General features: G+C 46.5%; 1 pseudogene; it reads left to right on the forward strand.

The window, feature by feature from the left end:
* Window positions 1-9,120: 9,120 nt before the first annotated feature.
* Window positions 9,121-11,466, forward strand: LOC135820677 (procathepsin L-like; annotated as a pseudogene).
* Window positions 11,467-22,741: the final 11,275 nt, after the last annotated feature.

Here is a 22,741-nt window from a genome sequence, read left to right on the forward strand (position 1 = left end):
GCGCACGCATGGTGCAGCCGGGCCTTCAGGCATGGACGCAGCCAATTGGCGAAAGATTTGCACTTCCTTCCCCTCAGCCTCGGATGCACTCTGCGATGCTCTGGTTACCTGTGCCAGGCGAATAGCTACCAAGTATGTGGACCCCATCTCACTGGAAGCTTATGTGGCTTGCCGTCTAGTGCCTTTGGACAAGCAGCCAGGTGTTCGGCCTATCGGGATCGGGGAAGTCGTTCGCCGCATTCTGGGCAAAGCCATACTTCAAATTGTTGGCTCGGCAGTAGAGAGTGCTGTTGGCTGTCTGCAGTTATGCGGTGGGCAAGAGTGCGGCGTGGAAGCCGCCATTCATGCGGTGAAGACCACCTTCGATGATGACCACACGGAGGGAGTCCTGTTCGCGGATGCAACGAACGCATTCAATCGCCTAAATAGAGCTGTTTGCCTGCGCAATGTTCAGCGGCTATGTCCTGAGCTCGCGCCAGCTGTTATCAACACCTACCGCTCCCCAGCTCACCTGTATGTTGGAGGAGAGGTGATCCTGTCTTCTGAGGGCACCACTCAAGGAGACCCATTGGCTATGCCAATGCATGCGCTTGGCACAGTGCCACTGATCCGGGAAGCCGCCGCAGCTGGGGCCATGCAGTCCTGGTATGCCGATGACGCAACTTCAGCCGGCGCTCTCCGACGAATGCGCACCTGGTGGTCCATCCTAGTAGATCGAGGCACCAGGTATGGTTACGACATCAACCCGTCAAAGTCCGTTCTCCTCGTGAAGCCACAACATCTTGCGCTAGCAACAGATTTGTTTGCCACAACCGGGGTCAACATCCGGACGGACGGCTATCGTCATCTTGGTGCTGCCCTAGGCTCTGCCCTGTTCTGCGACGGTTACGTGTCGCAAAAGGTTGACACATGGTGCACAGAGCTGCAGACCCTCGCCAAACATGCGGCGTCTCAACCTCAGGCTGCTTACGCTGTCCTTACCCATGGTCTCTGCCATAAGTGGTCATTCCTTGCGAGGACAATGCCAGCCATCGCGGACCTCTTGACACCGCTGGAAAACTCCATCAGGCAAGTTTTCCTCCCTGCACTGACTGGTCGCCAGGCCCCTGGCGAGGAAGAACGTGCCATCCTGGCGCTTCCGTGTCGTCATGGTGGCTTGGGAATTCTAAACCCAGGGACCCTTTCCCAGCAGTACGACACGTCTACGGCTGTCACCAGACCTCTAGTCGAGCAGCTCCTTCGACAGGAGGAATCCCTCGAGGAAGTTGTTGCTGCCACCAAGGCAGCCAAGGCGGCCCAACGCACAGCTAATCGCCAAGATCAGGCAATGGCCCTCTCCTCCCTCAGGGATACCCTGAGTGACGACCACAGGCGGACTCTGGATCTAGCCGCAGAGAAAGGTGCCTCCAGTTGGCTCACTAGTCGGCCATCTCGCCGGTTCCAGTTTACCATCCACAAGGCTGGCTTCCGGGATGCCCTATGTCTGCGCTACGGCTGGACCCCTCCCCGGTTGCCGTCTCACTGCACCTGTGGAAAGCCCTTCGACACCACCCATGCCCTATCATGTGCCATCGGAGGATTCACTGGGATGCGCCACAACGAGCTCCGGGATCTAACCGCTAATCTGTTGCGTGAGGTTGCGCATGACGTCAGCGTGGAGCCAGAGTTGGAACCCCTCTCTGGTGAAACATTCCCTCTCCGGTCGGCCAACACGGAGGCTCATGCTCGTCTTGATGTGGCAGCACGTGGAGTGTATGGGAGTAGGTTAGAGAGGACAATGTTTGATGTTCGGGTGTTTAACCCTTTTGTCCCCTCCAACCGAAACCTTACTCTCCCGTCTGTCTACAGAAAGCACGAGCAGGAGAAGAGGCGTAAGTATGAACGGCGAGTCCTGGAGGTGGAGCATTCCTCGTTTGTACCCGTGGTTTTTGCAACCACTGGCGGCCAGGGGAAAGCTGCTTCGGCACTCTTTGCCAGGATTGCCAGCAAGCTGTGTGAAAAGCGCCGTGAACCTTTCCCGGTTATGATGGCTTTTGTACGGGCGAAGATCTCCTTTTGCCTTGTTCGAGCAATGGTTGCCAGTCTTCGTGGTCACCGTCGGAACCCGCCTCGACATCTGTCTGGTTCGGCTGTGCTGGCAGCTGCTGAATGTGCCCTGGTGCCATAAACGGTGTACATGATACAGTACAGTTTCTTTGGTAATGGTGTTTCATTTACTTTTGTATTTTCAGTTCGTTTTCTTTGTATTTAACTCCTCATTGTTTTTTTACCAGGCGTGGGCCATCCCCTGACTTCATAGGTGCCAAACATTTTACGTTTTTCATTTCTATTTTGAGAGTTAATAAAAATAACCGCCTGGTTTGAACGGCACTGGTGATCATAAAAAATAAAAAATAAACTACAAACAGATTGCAGATCGTAATTCTTGCTTTGGCGGCACGAAACTTCATTTGGGGCAGTGCAATCTCGGCGGAACTCACAAATAATAAACAGACCAGACTCGAGTAAACAAATCCAATCATACAAGTACAGTCTGTATCAGCTATAGAGTGACCGGATATAAGAATAATATCGGCTACAGTGATAGTGGTACGAAATATCAAAAGCAAAACGTATTTTATCCAGTACAAATATCACTATAACCAATATTATCGGATGTAATGATATATCGGATATTATGATGGCAGCAAAGAATCAAAACATGCATAACACACTATATTATTATCGGCTATAGTGATAACTTTAATATACATGTTGCAATAATATCAAAGGCCCTATTTTTTTTACTTTCTTCACGTTGCTTATTTTGATAGTGACACATGTACATGTACATAACAGAATTTTTTATGGAAATGCGGGCGCTGTCAACTATGCAGCATGCTCATTTGTCAAAACGCCATGCTGGAAGTATTTCCTTGCCTTTCATGTGTCGATCGAAAAAAATCGATCGTATCGCATATAGTGATGCATCGGTTATAGTGATAAAATCACGGAAATCAAAAGGGTACGCTATAGCCGATACAGACTGTACGAGATCTTCACGAGACGAGACTGCACCCTTTGACTTGTTTCGTACGAAGCAAACAAGTTTACTGAACCTCTCCACAATGGAGATTTTCGGTCAATGGGTCCTTGAACCTTTCCGTCCAGATTGGGAACTGCCAACGATAGTATGCCACTGACCAGTGCCTTACTTGTAACGTACCAATGTACAATGAATATGAGTATTTCGACAACACATCTAACATAAGCCTTACCGTCAAGAAGGTGAACTCGCGTTCTTCGCACACTGTAGACAAGGGCAAAGAGATAAAAATGGATCTAAATCCGAATAAAATCAGCACACGTTTCCGTAAATGAAAGGGTGAGCATAAGCAAATGAATCGAAGGAAACCGGTCAACTCAGAGATCACCTGTCATCGAGTATTCCGTAAAAGGAGGCCTCGGCAGCGGAAAATGTTGAACAGTCTCTGCTGGGATGACGACTACACCATAGCTCAGTGGTTAGAGCATCGCTAGCTACAAGCGAGGGTCCCTGGTTCGAGTCCTGGTGGTGACAGTCAATTTTTTCTTCAGACTTTTCCCGTTTGTCTCTTTCCCTCAAACTAGTGAAGATTTTATGACTTGGGGCTCCCCGCGTGCTAGAGTGTAGTACGTGAAGTGTGTGGGTACAGTGAGGGCTGCGTCCCACCCGCCTGTGTGGATTCACAGGAAGTGTGAGCTACGAAGTCTGAAGAAAATGTTGAACAGTCTCTGCTGGGATGACGACAACACCATAGCTCAGTGGTTAGAGCATCGCTAGCTACAAGCGAGGGTCCCTGGTTCGAGTCCTGGTGGTGACAGTCAATTTTTTCTTCAGACTTTTCCCGTTTGTCTCTTTCCCTCAAACTAGTGAAGATTTTATGACTTGGGGCTCCCCGCGTGCTAGAGTGTACGTGAAGTGTGTGGGTACGTACAGTGAGGGCTGCGTCCCACCCGCCTGTGTGGATTCACAGGAAGTGTGAGCTACGAAGTCTGAAGAAAATGTTGAACAGTCTCTGCTGGGATGACGACTACACCATAGCTCAGTGGTTAGAGCATCGCTAGCTACAAGCGAGGGTCCCTGGTTCGAGTCCTGGTGGTGACAGTCAATTTTTTCTTCAGACTTTTCCCGTTTGTCTCTTTCCCTCAAACTAGTGAAGATTATTATTATTATTATTATTTTATTTATTTTACTAGGGTGTTTCCCACAGACCTATATACCCTGAACCGCTCCTAACTCAAGGCTGTAGCCTCGAGTTTTCGAAGCTTTTTTTGAAGACTTTTTGGGACGTACAAGTCGTACTTTCTCAAAAACAAACTCTTTCTCCAAGAATCCATGGACATCACGACAGGAAGAAGTGAGGACGCTGTAAAAATAGTGCATTGCCGTCGAGGACAATCATTCTGATAGCTGTGCAACTCAGCCGAGAAATGCTCCTTCGACGTATTTTCTCAAGTTCCTCAACCATTTGAATCATCTTCGAGGAAAGCGCCGGTAATATACCGATGCGGCGATGGCCTGGGGAAGAAATTGTTCTTGAAGAGACTGACTGCACTAGTGAAAGGAGAAGGCGATGAAGAGTCACCATTGCATCGAAAAATAAACAGTTTTGTCTTTAAATAATAGGATCGTGTGCTTTGTTTCACTTTTGCTTCTTGAGGCTCAGACTCAGACTACATTGTAGAATCGCAGTTTACCCTGTCCTGGGGAAGCATCCTGGTTTGACTGTAAATTTTAGAAGAATTCATTGGCGTGACTCATCGCACTGCACCAAAAATGACGCAATGAAGGAATTCCGCCGAGCGGGCTTCCATACACGGACTGATCAGGAGTTGCACACTCTTGGGGGTTATGAACTCTTGATGCTGTCATCAGTGAGCCACATCATTGCGAAAGACTGATGACGGAGAGATCATTGCGCGTGTGTAGTCACAACTACTACAGTATCAGAGAAATACGTTTATCTTCCTATCATACCCTGGTTTCTCATCATTGTGTTGCTTTTGTCATGCCGACGCGCGTGCGAAATGCAAAAATGTGCTTTGTAGCAGGGAGTCGTATTTTACGACTCCCTGATTTGTAGGTTTTCAGCAACTGGCGAACCCCTGTAGAAAGCCAAAAAAAAAAAAAAAAAGCAAGCATGCTCCTTGAGCCACGCAGGCACATAGCACCAGGGAGTAGTACAATACTACTCCCTGCATAGCACCACAACAGCACCACATCTAGATCTGCACATCCCTGTACGCATACCCATTCATGCACTCCCCCCTAACCTTTGCCCTGCTGACCCTTGGCCTCCCTTGCATGCACTGCACTGCATGCACCCCTTTTCCCGCTCACCCTGTCTCACTGTAATCACTGCGTGCACCCCTTTTCCCGCTTACCTATTTCCCACTTACTGCATGCACCTCTTTTCTTTCTTTTTTTTTTGCACCTCTTTTTCCCTCTTTACAAGTACATGTAGTGTAGTTATACCCGGAAGGCTGCGCTTGCGCAGTGTTGTTCTCCCAGTGGTTCTCCTTGTTGTTCTCCGAGTCTTCTCCTTGTAATTATCCCAGTCCTCTCCAGTTCTCTAGTCCTCTTTGTGCTTCTCTGAGTCCGACAATATAACTATTATAACAACCCATAATTCCGTGCAGTCTGAGATAGAGTGTTATAAAGTACAGTAGTATAGTATAGTATTATCGTAGAGTAGTCTCCAGTCCAGCCAGATCCCATATGACTACACTTTGCGGTTTGATGCAAAATTTCAATCTCGTCGGAGCAAGTGGTGTGCACGTATATCGAAGCGATCTTCAATTCCTCAAATCATTTCGTAGTGACAGTGTTCCTTTCTTTCATGTAGTCCCGGAATTATTTTAGCCTAGTCGTTTAGTCGGACAAGAGATGGACATCCCTCTTCATCTCCTTGCGCCATTGCTTCGTACGAGGTATGTGATCGTCGGCCATTGCATGTCTACCCGATTACGATCGTACACAATTCTTGCTCGTAGTCTGAGTCCATCTAATAGATATATTTATTTGTTTGGTAATTTTTCATCGTTTGCAGCTGCAACACTATCGTCATACATCTGCGCGTGAATGCACATGTGCATCTTACCTGGCGATGAGCATGACCCTCCCCCCAATTGAATTGTTGTATAAATTCGTGCAAGGTAAGTAAAATAGTTTACTAAGTCTTGCTGTTAGGTAAATCGGAGGGAGAATTTTTTTCAACAACTCTACAGTACCTGTAGACACGTATGGGTTGTGATGGTGATTGAGTTATTACGGTTGTCATCAAAGAGTTGATAAGATGGGGGTTGCGATGGTGATTGGGTTAGCATAACGATAGGATCTGTACACATAACAACAAGATTTGCTAATAAGGTATATACATGTAGGACCTGTACACACATACATGTAAGATGCTTATTACAGTCCATTTCAAAACTATAGACGCGTACCTAGGCAAAAACCGTTATGCCAGCATCTATACCACATAAAATCTGTGATCACTTTGTGCATAATTTTTTCCAAATAGGGCATCTGTTATCCAATCGTTTGGAAACTATATGAGAGTAATTGTGGAGCGGACCTCAGCAATATTCTGAAAACTATTCTCAAAAAGTTCCAGCCAAATTTGAAATATTTCAAAAACCCTACGCGTCTATAGTTTTGAAATGGACTGTAGGGTTTTTTGAGTGTTGTTGTGGTGATCTGTACACAAAAAAGCAATGGTACGAGGACTTCTTCAACTGTAGCACCTGCACACATAAAAGAGTAGAGTTGCCATGGTAATAGGATTGTTATGGTGATAGGGTTACGAGGGCTACTAGGGTTATTGTCTCCAGAAAAATTAAAATTAGGGGTTATCGTCATGGTGTTATGTTTATCCTCACCAGAAATATTAGGGTTATCGTCATGGTGATAAGGTTATCACCACCAGTAAAATTTAGGGCTATCGTCATGGTGATAGGGTTATCAGGAATATTAGGGTTATGGTCATGGTGTTAGGGTCAGGGTTATCAGAAATATTAGGGTTATCGCCATGGTGATAGCCCTAGAGTTAGGGTTATCGTCATGGTGTTAGGGTTAACTTGGGGTTATCATCATCAGAAATACTGTAGAACGTGTCATTTTAGCGACGTAAAAACCCTAGCGAATTTAGCGATCGACTCATTTTCGCTAAAGTTTCAAGTCGCCGTTGAGACATTAGTAGTGCACTGGTGATCCTTGAGTAAAATCGCTGCTAAACCAGCTGACAATGGGAAAACGCCAATAGTCGCTAAAATTACCCATTCTACAGTATTAGGGTTATTGCCATGGTGACAGCCCTGGGGTTAGGGTTATCGTCACCAGGAATATTAGGGTTATCGCCATGGTGATTGCACTAGGGTTAGGGTTATCGTCATAGTGATAGGGTTAGGGCTATCGCCATGTTGATAGGGTTAGGGTTACCGGGATTATTAGGGTTAATATGGCCCGACTTTTAGGGTTAAAACGCATTACGTCATCGATGACGTCATATGTAAAACGCTCCGATTTTAGGTTAAATCGCACAAATTTACCGTAAATCGGAAAAATAGGGTTAAACGCCCTGGTTTTAGGGTTAACTCGCTATGACGTCATTGCTGACGTCAGTGAGCTGGTACGCCTCAAAATCCTAGTCGACTCGCGCATTTCGCGTCCAAAGTTTGTCGTCAGAGAACTGCTGTTGGTTCTTGCGCAACACAGAGAATGCCTGGTGCTGCAATCAACACCACAATGCGATGGAGAATTGTCACGGAGTACCAGCAACTCCTGGCCAATCGTTCTCGAGTGCCTCCTGGCGGATTGAAATCGCCGTAGTCGCTGTTTCCTTCGCAGAATTTCAGTGAACTCATCCAGAGACTGGTGCAGAAAGCACCAGCATCGCGCCGTCCAGTTTGCTGATCTCTCTCGCAGTCGTTCACGATTATAGCGGTTCACGAAACAATATTACAGAATAATCACCATGCTGCGTGAAAGGAAGGTGCGTAAACGCTTCTGAACGATATAATTGCAATCGAATAGGAGGCATGATCGTGCAATAGCATAGTTGAGACTTTTGTACAAACAGGATTTCTTCAGGGAATGTAACGTTTCTTGCAGGGGATGAAGGTTGAAGTGAGCTGAGAGAAAGTCACCAATGTTTGTTTTCTTCAGAAAACTAATCAGATGTCTGTCGACGCCTAGGAGGCGCTGTCGAGATTGATAGCATCTTTTTTCTGGCATGCATCAGGTCCATGATGTTCTAGAAATGGCGTCGGTGCACCGTCTGCATCCGTCTATAATACAGAGCCGACGATTGTTCATTGGTCGCAGGAGCCGGTATAAAAAGACTCTACTTGCTTTCGTCATGCATCATTATGCTCAATTTGTCAACAGGGTTGCGTCATCCTGTCTGCCTCGTGCACGAACATCTCGTCAGGACTTTCGGAGCTCGTGCACAAATTTGGAGGTGCTAACTACGATAAAGCCGTGTACTTCCACCCGAACGTGAATAAAATCGGACAAGATGCGTGGAGAATCGACAGCGCCGATATCAAAACCTATCTCAAGCCCCTGGTAGGTGAAGAGACCATCATCTGGGCGGGCATTTACAAAACTCCCATGTGGTACCTTCAACCGACAGATTTTATTGCTTTCCACGCTTTCGTCGTCTTTCAAACGAGAAACTGGTGGTGGTCGGCGGAAAAAACCACCGACGGTGTCAGCATATGCAGAGGCAAGACTCGTTCAAGCGTGAGATCTTCCTATCGAAGCACCAATCGAAAAACTCCGATAGAGGAGATTATTGCTGACAAATCACATGTAAATCTGCAGGATCTGATAGATTTCCTCTACGACTCCAATCTCGTCAAGGGTATTTACAACGTTGTAACAAACAACTGTCATACGTTTGCCTCCACTCTGTTCAACGAACTTGCAGCTACCCACTACGTCAATCATATTGCACTTCGACATGCCAAACCCATCGACTCGGAGCATGCAATCGAATGAGTGCTCGACCCCCATCCAGACACACACATTTAGCACAGATATGTTGGTTTTAAAATGTTTAATTATATTTTCAGTAGATCATTTTCAGCTTGTATCAGCGTAATAACGCTGTTGGCCGGTATTTCCCCGTAGTATGAGGTCAGCTTCTCCGTATAATGTTGAAGATGTCTTGACGTTGATATATGGGGCTTCATGTCCGCCAATGTACGCCATTCGTTGTCGCTGCATGGAAGGAAACAGATTAAAACATGTATAAGATCTCTGGTATTTCAAATAAAGAGAATTGCACGACAGATTACTTACCAAGAACACAGAAACAGAGGCTGCAGACCGGCCTCCAGCTTCCTCCTGTGGTTTTTAGACTTCAGGTGGTCCAGGAACGACCGGAGGCCAGTCGTGGTCTTTCCGCATGCTGAGCAAGAAAAAAGCATCTTGATGATAGTTGAATGGGACTGATCAAGGTGGATCCAATCACTTTTATCCCCGCCCAGTTGTTCGTTGGTTGAAGGGTGCGGCGCGCATGCGTGCAGTTCAACATTAAAACTCTGCGCGATGATCATGGAGTCCGCCGCTCAGGATGTGAAGCGGGTAAAGCGGTGACGTGACTACTACATCTCTTTGAAACGTGTGCGATTCATATGAAAACCGCTAAAGATGATGGCCATGGACCCCGCGTCGCGTTCAAACTTGTCGCCGGTTCTAGTTGATTCCAGAAACTTCCACCTGATCCGAGCACACTGTGAGTACTCTGAGCATCGCGAGGAGTGGAAAACTATCGACATTTTGGTACTCACCGGTTGATACAGACAGTGTGTAACCTTTTGACCCGCGTACGTGAGACGCCCCGGTTTAGGGTAAAATCGCTATGACGTCATCGATGACGTCAGTTAGCTGGTACACCCATAATACTTTCTACTTGTGTGTGTGTGTGTGTGTGTGTGTGTTGTGTGTGTTGAGTGTGTGCATGTTGTGTGCATGTTGTGTGCTCACACGCAGGGTGCATGCGGCTCCAGCTGGGCGTTCAGCACAACCGGCTCCACCGAAGGCCAGCACTTCAAGAAGACTGGCAACCTTGTATCGCTGTCCGAGCAGAACCTGATTGACTGCAACCAAAAGGAGGCTGATCGTGGCTGTGGCGGAGGTTTCATGGACCATGGCTTCAAGTACATCATCGAGAACCACGGCATTGACACATAGGAGAGCTACCCTTACACGGCCAAGGCCGGTACATGCCGCTTCAGGGAGTCCCACGTCGGCGCCACCCTCACCAGCTACAAGGACATGCTGCCGCGCAAGTCCGAGAGCGCCCTGCAGGAGGCTGTTGCCTCGGTGAGTACTTTTCTTACACATAACAGAATACTCTCTGCATGGTGGCCCATATTAGAAGCTGTGTCTTAGGAGAACATATCCGGCTAAAGATAAGAAAGCTTTATCATACATGTATATACCACTCTTTGGTTTTAGATATTACAATGAGAGTGCACAATCAATGGCTTGTCCACCAACTGTTTGTTTTACTGCTCGCTGCACCACAGCATAGTGTGTTGTTGGCCGGCCCACTGCGCTTCTACTCTGTTGGACCATCGTGTCTGTTGAACCAAGAAGGCGTAAAATACCGGTATTTTAAGACTCCCTGTGTTCAACCACTGTGTCATCATGGCTGTTGCAGCTTTCCCGGTTAGCTTATTGACTCTTGTTGTCGTTAAGAAATCTGATGATGTAAAATAGCGTTGTGGATGTTTGGAAAGTGCTACAGTCTGTTTTGGATGTGATATATTTCTCAGCACTTGATTGCATTCGGCGATGTATAGAAACGTATACATGTAATTGTAATACTCTTCACTCTCTGTGTGTTCTCTTCTGTTCCTGCCGGCTGTCGTATCGCAGGTTGGCCCAGTGTCGGTTGCCATCGACGCCTCATCGACGTATTTCCGCTACTACAAGCACGGAGTCCTGATCAACAACAAGTGCACCAACGCTTACCCGAATCACGCTGCCCTGGTTGTCGGCTACGGTGTCGAGGAAGAGCAGGACTACTGGCTGGTCAAGAACACGTGGGGTACCAGCTGGGGAGACAAGGGATACATCAGAACGGCACGTAACCATGACAACATGTGCGGGATCGCCACGGACGCTAGCTATCCGATCGCCTAAGCACACATCGCCGGGACAGCGCCGTCAAAGAAGAAGCGCTTGCACACGCCTTTGTCGTGTGATGTTGTAACTTATCTACCATCAGTATAGCTGATTGCCACCGCCACAGCTGCTGCTGCTGCAGCTTTTGTGGCGCAATCTTCCTTACACTATCAGCCCGGATCATCCATTCGCGCTGTGATCCAAGCTTGCAGCCTATATCAATTCTATCTTCTGAAAATTGTGGTCAGCTTGCTGTCTGATGATCGGTTAAAACCGTGAAACTCAGAGTTACAGAAGAAACACTTTTCATCCCTCTCAAGTGTGTTTATTTTAAATAATATAATATTATATTATTTCACCGTCCAATGGCAGAAGCATATGCAAAGGAGGGGGCGTTAGCCCTCCATGGTAAGAGAAGGAAAAAAAAGAAAAGAACATAATTATGTGACTCCCGTCCTGAATCCGACAACTGGCATACCAGTATAACTGTTTACAATGTAGCTAGTGTGTTCAGCAGTAGCAGCAGTCGTCCCCTTTATTCTCATTCTCCTGCTCTTCTCTGCTGTACTGGCATTGTCAAGATTTACTGTCTCGCTCTGCCAACGTCACTGTGCGTGATCATGTATGTCTCTGTGTTTGACAGTTTTGACTTTCTCCGAGTTTATGTGGGCCAGTTCTGGGATGCTGTTTGCCGCTGTGAGCGTTTTGTTCTCTTTCGTGAAATCGATACTGGACTCTGTGCGTTGTTGTTGCACTTGCTTGCGCGAGCACGCACCCGGCACGCGTGCGTGCATCAGATTATTCCGTTCTTGGGGGTGCATTGCTACCAGGGAGTAGTATATTTTAATTCCCGTAGCTATGCAGAAGACGTTACTTAAGTAACGTCTGGCGCTAGCCAGGGTCCACACAGCTTTAATTTGGTATTTGTGTGTGTTTGTTTGTTTGTTTGTGTCACGCCTGGCGCTATCCCGTATCTGTGACTACAAAGGCTCTACAGGATTGTACATAACAGCTGTTCACAATATTTGCGGGCTCCTGTATCTGTCCCGTACCGTACCAATATTCGTCGTATTATGCATACGACTCCCTGATGTAGAGGGGGATTTGGAAAGAAATAGGGAGACGAGGAGGAAATTAAATTAGAATAGACGCCGATTAGGTGATAGGATGCGTCAGCATAAACATACTTTGGAAGAGAGATCCCGTCGTCTACAAAATAAGCGTGAACGAGCGATTCAGTGCCGGTCACAGGAAATGTCGGAAGAGAGATCCCGTCGACTCCAGAACGCCCGTGATCGGTAGAGTCCGGCGGTACCAGGCAACGTCAGGACACACATCCCGTTGAGTCCAGAACGCCCGTGATCGGCAGAGTCTAAGCCGGTCCCAGGAAACGTCACGACAGACATCCCGTCGAGTCCACAACGCCCGTGATCGGCAGAGTCAGCGCCGGTCCCAGTAAACGTCAGGACAGACATCCCGTCGACGCGCAGAAAAACTAAATCTGCAGCCTCTTTTGGTTCGAACAGGATACGTATTTATATAGGAGACTGTAAAGTTGTGTAATATCCAAATTTCGACGTGAGCAGCAGGTCACTCGCGTTGATTTTTTCGACGTGCGAGCAAAATAACGCGAGCTGAACTTTCGCGTCGCAGACATCCCGTCGATGCGCAGAAAAACTAAATCTGCAGCCTCTTTTGCCGTCGGACAGGATACGTATTTTAGGAGACTTTAAAGTTATGTAATGTGCTCCACAGGCAACAATGCATTCGGCGTCGTCATTGGCTCAACAGGTCAATGTACATGTATTACTACAAAAAGGCCAGAAAATCCGATTCCTGTATTAAAATCAACTAATGTTCGCTGGCGATTTAATTTCGCTGATTTCGCCGCTTGGTACCAACCGGCCAAAGTAAATCGCAGGCCAACGTTTGTCATATAGGCAAATGATGCATGATTGAGCAATGGATGCATGTGAGAGCAAAAATACCGATCGATTTCAAATTTGACGTGAAACTGCGCGTCACGTCGGAAATAACGTGCATCTTAACGTCTCTAATCGAGAGGTTTCTATTTCTCATCGGCCAAAAATTGTTGATTTACAATATAAGGAGATAAAAATTAAAGGAGCAAAACAAAAGTAGATGATTATTAGAGAAATAACAATCCGCAATAAATTCTGCAAAATTAATACTTTTGCCTAACTCATAATAATATATTCAAACCGATTGAAACGTTTTTGCAATACAGTGATGTGGCCAATCAACGGAAAAAGACAATTCCATCAGTTCTTATAACATGTACGATGAGCTAGGCAAAAAAGCATAAAAGCATAGCGTAGGGCCCTGAGCTTCCAAGCTCTCTCGTACCATATCTACTCCTGCCTGATTGTTACGGACAAATCTGAGCACGGGGGTATTACACCAATGAGGACGCCGAAATACTACAATAATTATTGATTTGAAACTCGGATGTTGAGCCATAAATAAAATTAATGTAGAAGAGAAAAGGACATATGGATACGAGTTAAGAGTAACTCTCCATCACTGTAACATGATACAGTCAGAAAGTGCAACAATATTGCACTTTCTGACTGTGTATAGTATCACATGCTACAGTGATGGAGAGTTACTCTTAGCTCGTATCCATATGTCCTTTTCTCTTATTATACGCATTGATGTGCAAGCCTTTTCTTGCAGAATATGGCACTAGCATGTTCTTCTGCGGGGAAACATGTGAGTAGTGGTGGACCGTGGTGATACTTTTTTTTATACGGAGGTCATTCTGTGCATGTTGCTGTAGCAGAATTTCATGACTCTGTCATAAAATTGTCTTGCCTTTCAGATATTTCAGATTTCCCCACCCTCGATCAGATTTATTTGAGAAATGTAACCAGGTGCGTGTCGCGTTTTTGTTGATTCTGTGTTTATGATGGTTAATAATCATGGGTTATCATGATAAGGTCATCCTGCATCATATTGCACTGAAATCGTAACCCTGTTGATGTCGATACAACTTTTGGAAGCAGTTCAATGACTTCAAACTGTTAGTCCTCGATTTTCTAAAACAACACAGCAAAGGAGGAACAATAAACATGTATTAAAATGTAAACAAATACATTGCTGAGTCCGACACCTCGTTCCAACAACTACACTGATCCTGAGGATAAAAGGGGCAAGACTATGGTTGGAGGTACTGAGAGATAAACAAGGCACTCCATAATAATAAAATCTTACACATCTTTTGGTGAGTATAAATGATATCCAGTCGAACCTCTTTAGGACGAACACCAAGGGACCGATGGTATTTATTCTGTGAGTTTGTCTTAACCTATTTTATAACCAGTGAATACAATTATTTCTCCAATAGACATACGAATAGATTTCTTCTACAGCGAAAGATTCTAAGCCACAACGACTCATTGACTTGTCTCGTATGAAACAAATGAGTCACATTGTAGAGAGGTTCTGCAAAACGAAAATGCGTACAAACTTTCGTTCCACGTCATGAAGTGAGAAACTTCGCACGAACTTTCGCAACTTTGGACGCGAAACTTGCAGGGAACGCGAAATGAACAGTCGTACACACTTTCGTGAGATTGGGTCATGGCGTACGTGCACTTGGCCTGCGCAAACTACGAAAATGTGCAGAACGCAAAGTTCGTGCAAAAATTCGTACACACTTTCGCAAGGACTGTCGCGAAACTTCGTTCGAATTTTCGTTTTGCAGAACCTCTCTACTACTGAACGTTTCTTTAGCAACATGACGGCAACTGAAACAGCAACAGAGAAAGTACGATACATGTACAGCACATTCTTGCAGGTACTACAAACAGATTGCTTGACGGCGACAGTAAGGGCGACCTGCATCGCCTTGACAATGTCATAGGTGACCACACCGTTCGAGAGATTCTTCGAGAGAAGCATCCAGCAGCATCACCTCTAAACGAAGACGCAGTTATGGACGGAAAGCCTCTGCCTCAACCACATCCGGTCATCTTCACGGCACTCAATAGGGACGTTATTCGCCAAGCTGCGCTGCGCACGCATGGTGCAGCCGGGCCTTCAGGCATGGACGCAGCCAATTGGCGAAAGATTTGCACTTCCTTCCCCTCAGCCTCGGATGCACTCTGCGATGCTCTGGTTACCTGTGCCAGGCGAATAGCTACCAAGTATGTGGACCCCATCTCACTGGAAGCTTATGTGGCTTGCCGTCTAGTGCCTTTGGACAAGCAGCCAGGTGTTCGGCCTATCGGGATCGGGGAAGTCGTTCGCCGCATTCTGGGCAAAGCCATACTTCAAATTGTTGGCTCGGCAGTAGAGAGTGCTGTTGGCTGTCTGCAGTTATGCGGTGGGCAAGAGTGCGGCGTGGAAGCCGCCATTCATGCGGTGAAGACCACCTTCGATGATGACCACACGGAGGGAGTCCTGTTCGCGGATGCAACGAACGCATTCAATCGCCTAAATAGAGCTGTTTGCCTGCGCAATGTTCAGCGGCTATGTCCTGAGCTCGCGCCAGCTGTTATCAACACCTACCGCTCCCCAGCTCACCTGTATGTTGGAGGAGAGGTGATCCTGTCTTCTGAGGGCACCACTCAAGGAGACCCATTGGCTATGCCAATGCATGCGCTTGGCACAGTGCCACTGATCCGGGAAGCCGCCGCAGCTGGGGCCATGCAGTCCTGGTATGCCGATGACGCAACTTCAGCCGGCGCTCTCCGACGAATGCGCACCTGGTGGTCCATCCTAGTAGATCGAGGCACCAGGTATGGTTACGACATCAACCCGTCAAAGTCCGTTCTCCTCGTGAAGCCACAACATCTTGCGCTAGCAACAGATTTGTTTGCCACAACCGGGGTCAACATCCGGACGGACGGCTATCGTCATCTTGGTGCTGCCCTAGGCTCTGCCCTGTTCTGCGACGGTTACGTGTCGCAAAAGGTTGACACATGGTGCACAGAGCTGCAGACCCTCGCCAAACATGCGGCGTCTCAACCTCAGGCTGCTTACGCTGTCCTTACCCATGGTCTCTGCCATAAGTGGTCATTCCTTGCGAGGACAATGCCAGCCATCGCGGACCTCTTGACACCGCTGGAAAACTCCATCAGGCAAGTTTTCCTCCCTGCACTGACTGGTCGCCAGGCCCCTGGCGAGGAAGAACGTGCCATCCTGGCGCTTCCGTGTCGTCATGGTGGCTTGGGAATTCTAAACCCAGGGACCCTTTCCCAGCAGTACGACACGTCTACGGCTGTCACCAGACCTCTAGTCGAGCAGCTCCTTCGACAGGAGGAATCCCTCGAGGAAGTTGTTGCTGCCACCAAGGCAGCCAAGGCGGCCCAACGCACAGCTAATCGCCAAGATCAGGCAATGGCCCTCTCCTCCCTCAGGGATACCCTGAGTGACGACCACAGGCGGACTCTGGATCTAGCCGCAGAGAAAGGTGCCTCCAGTTGGCTCACTAGTCGGCCATCTCGCCGGTTCCAGTTTACCATCCACAAGGCTGGCTTCCGGGATGCCCTATGTCTGCGCTACGGCTGGACCCCTCCCCGGTTGCCGTCTCACTGCACCTGTGGAAAGCCCTTCGACACCACCCATGCCCTATCATGTGCCATCGGAGGATTCACTGGGATGCGCCACAACGAGCTCCGGGATCTAACCGCTAATCTGTTGCGTGAGGTTGCGCATGACGTCAGCGTGGAGCCAGAGTTGGAACCCCTCTCTGGTGAAACATTCCCTCTCCGGTCGGCCAACACGGAGGCTCATGCTCGTCTTGATGTGGCAGCACGTGGAGTGTATGGGAGTAGGTTAGAGAGGACAATGTTTGATGTTCGGGTGTTTAACCCTTTTGTCCCCTCCAACCGAAACCTTACTCTCCCGTCTGTCTACAGAAAGCACGAGCAGGAGAAGAGGCGTAAGTATGAACGGCGAGTCCTGGAGGTGGAGCATTCCTCGTTTGTACCCGTGGTTTTTGCAACCACTGGCGGCCAGGGGAAAGCTGCTTCGGCACTCTTTGCCAGGATTGCCAGCAAGCTGTGTGAAAAGCGCCGTGAACCTTTCCCGGTTATGATGGCTTTTGTACGGGCGAAGATCTCCTTTTGCCTTGTTCGAGCAATGGTTGCCAGTCTTCGTGGTCACCGTCGGAACCCGCCTCGACATCTGTCTGGTTCGGCTGTGCTGGCAGCTGCTGAATGTGCCCTGGTGCCATAAACGGTGTACATGATACAGTACAGTTTCTTTGGTAATGGTGTTTCATTTACTTTTGTATTTTCAGTTCGTTTTCTTTGTATTTAACTCCTCATTGTTTTTTTACCAGGCGTGGGCCATCCCCTGACTTCATAGGTGCCAAACATTTTACGTTTTTCATTTCTATTTTGAGAGTTAATAAAAATAACCGCCTGGTTTGAACGGCACTGGTGATCATAAAAAATAAAAAATAAACTACAAACAGATTGCAGATCGTAATTCTTGCTTTGGCGGCACGAAACTTCATTTGGGGCAGTGCAATCTCGGCGGAACTCACAAATAATAAACAGACCAGACTCGAGTAAACAAATCCAATCATACAAGTACAGTCTGTATCAGCTATAGAGTGACCGGATATAAGAATAATATCGGCTACAGTGATAGTGGTACGAAATATCAAAAGCAAAACGTATTTTATCCAGTACAAATATCACTATAACCAATATTATCGGATGTAATGATATATCGGATATTATGATGGCAGCAAAGAATCAAAACATGCATAACACACTATATTATTATCGGCTATAGTGATAACTTTAATATACATGTTGCAATAATATCAAAGGCCCTATTTTTTTTACTTTCTTCACGTTGCTTATTTTGATAGTGACACATGTACATGTACATAACAGAATTTTTTATGGAAATGCGGGCGCTGTCAACTATGCAGCATGCTCATTTGTCAAAACGCCATGCTGGAAGTATTTCCTTGCCTTTCATGTGTCGATCGAAAAAAATCGATCGTATCGCATATAGTGATGCATCGGTTATAGTGATAAAATCACGGAAATCAAAAGGGTACGCTATAGCCGATACAGACTGTACGAGATCTTCACGAGACGAGACTGCACCCTTTGACTTGTTTCGTACGAAGCAAACAAGTTTACTGAACCTCTCCACAATGGAGATTTTCGGTCAATGGGTCCTTGAACCTTTCCGTCCAGATTGGGAACTGCCAACGATAGTATGCCACTGACCAGTGCCTTACTTGTAACGTACCAATGTACAATGAATATGAGTATTTCGACAACACATCTAACATAAGCCTTACCGTCAAGAAGGTGAACTCGCGTTCTTCGCACACTGTAGACAAGGGCAAAGAGATAAAAATGGATCTAAATCCGAATAAAATCAGCACACGTTTCCGTAAATGAAAGGGTGAGCATAAGCAAATGAATCGAAGGAAACCGGTCAACTCAGAGATCACCTGTCATCGAGTATTCCGTAAAAGGAGGCCTCGGCAGCGGAAAATGTTGAACAGTCTCTGCTGGGATGACGACTACACCATAGCTCAGTGGTTAGAGCATCGCTAGCTACAAGCGAGGGTCCCTGGTTCGAGTCCTGGTGGTGACAGTCAATTTTTTCTTCAGACTTTTCCCGTTTGTCTCTTTCCCTCAAACTAGTGAAGATTTTATGACTTGGGGCTCCCCGCGTGCTAGAGTGTAGTACGTGAAGTGTGTGGGTACAGTGAGGGCTGCGTCCCACCCGCCTGTGTGGATTCACAGGAAGTGTGAGCTACGAAGTCTGAAGAAAATGTTGAACAGTCTCTGCTGGGATGACGACAACACCATAGCTCAGTGGTTAGAGCATCGCTAGCTACAAGCGAGGGTCCCTGGTTCGAGTCCTGGTGGTGACAGTCAATTTTTTCTTCAGACTTTTCCCGTTTGTCTCTTTCCCTCAAACTAGTGAAGATTTTATGACTTGGGGCTCCCCGCGTGCTAGAGTGTACGTGAAGTGTGTGGGTACGTACAGTGAGGGCTGCGTCCCACCCGCCTGTGTGGATTCACAGGAAGTGTGAGCTACGAAGTCTGAAGAAAATGTTGAACAGTCTCTGCTGGGATGACGACTACACCATAGCTCAGTGGTTAGAGCATCGCTAGCTACAAGCGAGGGTCCCTGGTTCGAGTCCTGGTGGTGACAGTCAATTTTTTCTTCAGACTTTTCCCGTTTGTCTCTTTCCCTCAAACTAGTGAAGATTATTATTATTATTATTATTTTATTTATTTTACTAGGGTGTTTCCCACAGACCTATATACCCTGAACCGCTCCTAACTCAAGGCTGTAGCCTCGAGTTTTCGAAGCTTTTTTTGAAGACTTTTTGGGACGTACAAGTCGTACTTTCTCAAAAACAAACTCTTTCTCCAAGAATCCATGGACATCACGACAGGAAGAAGTGAGGACGCTGTAAAAATAGTGCATTGCCGTCGAGGACAATCATTCTGATAGCTGTGCAACTCAGCCGAGAAATGCTCCTTCGACGTATTTTCTCAAGTTCCTCAACCATTTGAATCATCTTCGAGGAAAGCGCCGGTAATATACCGATGCGGCGATGGCCTGGGGAAGAAATTGTTCTTGAAGAGACTGACTGCACTAGTGAAAGGAGAAGGCGATGAAGAGTCACCATTGCATCGAAAAATAAACAGTTTTGTCTTTAAATAATAGGATCGTGTGCTTTGTTTCACTTTTGCTTCTTGAGGCTCAGACTCAGACTACATTGTAGAATCGCAGTTTACCCTGTCCTGGGGAAGCATCCTGGTTTGACTGTAAATTTTAGAAGAATTCATTGGCGTGACTCATCGCACTGCACCAAAAATGACGCAATGAAGGAATTCCGCCGAGCGGGCTTCCATACACGGACTGATCAGGAGTTGCACACTCTTGGGGGTTATGAACTCTTGATGCTGTCATCAGTGAGCCACATCATTGCGAAAGACTGATGACGGAGAGATCATTGCGCGTGTGTAGTCACAACTACTACAGTATCAGAGAAATACGTTTATCTTCCTATCATACCCTGGTTTCTCATCATTGTGTTGCTTTTGTCATGCCGACGCGCGTGCGAAATGCAAAAATGTGCTTTGTAGCAGGGAGTCGTATTTTACGACTCCCTGATTTGTAGGTTTTCAGCAACTGGCGAACCCCTGTAGAAAGCCAAAAAAAAAAAAAAAAAGCAAGCATGCTCCTTGAGCCACGCAGGCACATAGCACCAGGGAGTAGTACAATACTACTCCCTGCATAGCACCACAACAGCACCACATCTAGATCTGCACATCCCTGTACGCATACCCATTCATGCACTCCCCCCTAACCTTTGCCCTGCTGACCCTTGGCCTCCCTTGCATGCACTGCACTGCATGCACCCCTTTTCCCGCTCACCCTGTCTCACTGTAATCACTGCGTGCACCCCTTTTCCCGCTTACCTATTTCCCACTTACTGCATGCACCTCTTTTCTTTCTTTTTTTTTTGCACCTCTTTTTCCCTCTTTACAAGTACATGTAGTGTAGTTATACCCGGAAGGCTGCGCTTGCGCAGTGTTGTTCTCCCAGTGGTTCTCCTTGTTGTTCTCCGAGTCTTCTCCTTGTAATTATCCCAGTCCTCTCCAGTTCTCTAGTCCTCTTTGTGCTTCTCTGAGTCCGACAATATAACTATTATAACAACCCATAATTCCGTGCAGTCTGAGATAGAGTGTTATAAAGTACAGTAGTATAGTATAGTATTATCGTAGAGTAGTCTCCAGTCCAGCCAGATCCCATATGACTACACTTTGCGGTTTGATGCAAAATTTCAATCTCGTCGGAGCAAGTGGTGTGCACGTATATCGAAGCGATCTTCAATTCCTCAAATCATTTCGTAGTGACAGTGTTCCTTTCTTTCATGTAGTCCCGGAATTATTTTAGCCTAGTCGTTTAGTCGGACAAGAGATGGACATCCCTCTTCATCTCCTTGCGCCATTGCTTCGTACGAGGTATGTGATCGTCGGCCATTGCATGTCTACCCGATTACGATCGTACACAATTCTTGCTCGTAGTCTGAGTCCATCTAATAGATATATTTATTTGTTTGGTAATTTTTCATCGTTTGCAGCTGCAACACTATCGTCATACATCTGCGCGTGAATGCACATGTGCATCTTACCTGGCGATGAGCATGACCCTCCCCCCAATTGAATTGTTGTATAAATTCGTGCAAGGTAAGTAAAATAGTTTACTAAGTCTTGCTGTTAGGTAAATCGGAGGGAGAATTTTTTTCAACAACTCTACAGTACCTGTAGACACGTATGGGTTGTGATGGTGATTGAGTTATTACGGTTGTCATCAAAGAGTTGATAAGATGGGGGTTGCGATGGTGATTGGGTTAGCATAACGATAGGATCTGTACACATAACAACAAGATTTGCTAATAAGGTATATACATGTAGGACCTGTACACACATACATGTAAGATGCTTATTACAGTCCATTTCAAAACTATAGACGCGTACCTAGGCAAAAACCGTTATGCCAGCATCTATACCACATAAAATCTGTGATCACTTTGTGCATAATTTTTTCCAAATAGGGCATCTGTTATCCAATCGTTTGGAAACTATATGAGAGTAATTGTGGAGCGGACCTCAGCAATATTCTGAAAACTATTCTCAAAAAGTTCCAGCCAAATTTGAAATATTTCAAAAACCCTACGCGTCTATAGTTTTGAAATGGACTGTAGGGTTTTTTGAGTGTTGTTGTGGTGATCTGTACACAAAAAAGCAATGGTACGAGGACTTCTTCAACTGTAGCACCTGCACACATAAAAGAGTAGAGTTGCCATGGTAATAGGATTGTTATGGTGATAGGGTTACGAGGGCTACTAGGGTTATTGTCTCCAGAAAAATTAAAATTAGGGGTTATCGTCATGGTGTTATGTTTATCCTCACCAGAAATATTAGGGTTATCGTCATGGTGATAAGGTTATCACCACCAGTAAAATTTAGGGCTATCGTCATGGTGATAGGGTTATCAGGAATATTAGGGTTATGGTCATGGTGTTAGGGTCAGGGTTATCAGAAATATTAGGGTTATCGCCATGGTGATAGCCCTAGAGTTAGGGTTATCGTCATGGTGTTAGGGTTAACTTGGGGTTATCATCATCAGAAATACTGTAGAACGTGTCATTTTAGCGACGTAAAAACCCTAGCGAATTTAGCGATCGACTCATTTTCGCTAAAGTTTCAAGTCGCCGTTGAGACATTAGTAGTGCACTGGTGATCCTTGAGTAAAATCGCTGCTAAACCAGCTGACAATGGGAAAACGCCAATAGTCGCTAAAATTACCCATTCTACAGTATTAGGGTTATTGCCATGGTGACAGCCCTGGGGTTAGGGTTATCGTCACCAGGAATATTAGGGTTATCGCCATGGTGATTGCACTAGGGTTAGGGTTATCGTCATAGTGATAGGGTTAGGGCTATCGCCATGTTGATAGGGTTAGGGTTACCGGGATTATTAGGGTTAATATGGCCCGACTTTTAGGGTTAAAACGCATTACGTCATCGATGACGTCATATGTAAAACGCTC

This window comes from Sycon ciliatum, chromosome 7 (assembly GCF_964019385.1).
Source record: "Sycon ciliatum chromosome 7, ocSycCili1.1, whole genome shotgun sequence".
Lineage (NCBI taxonomy): Eukaryota > Metazoa > Porifera > Calcarea > Leucosolenida > Sycettidae > Sycon > Sycon ciliatum.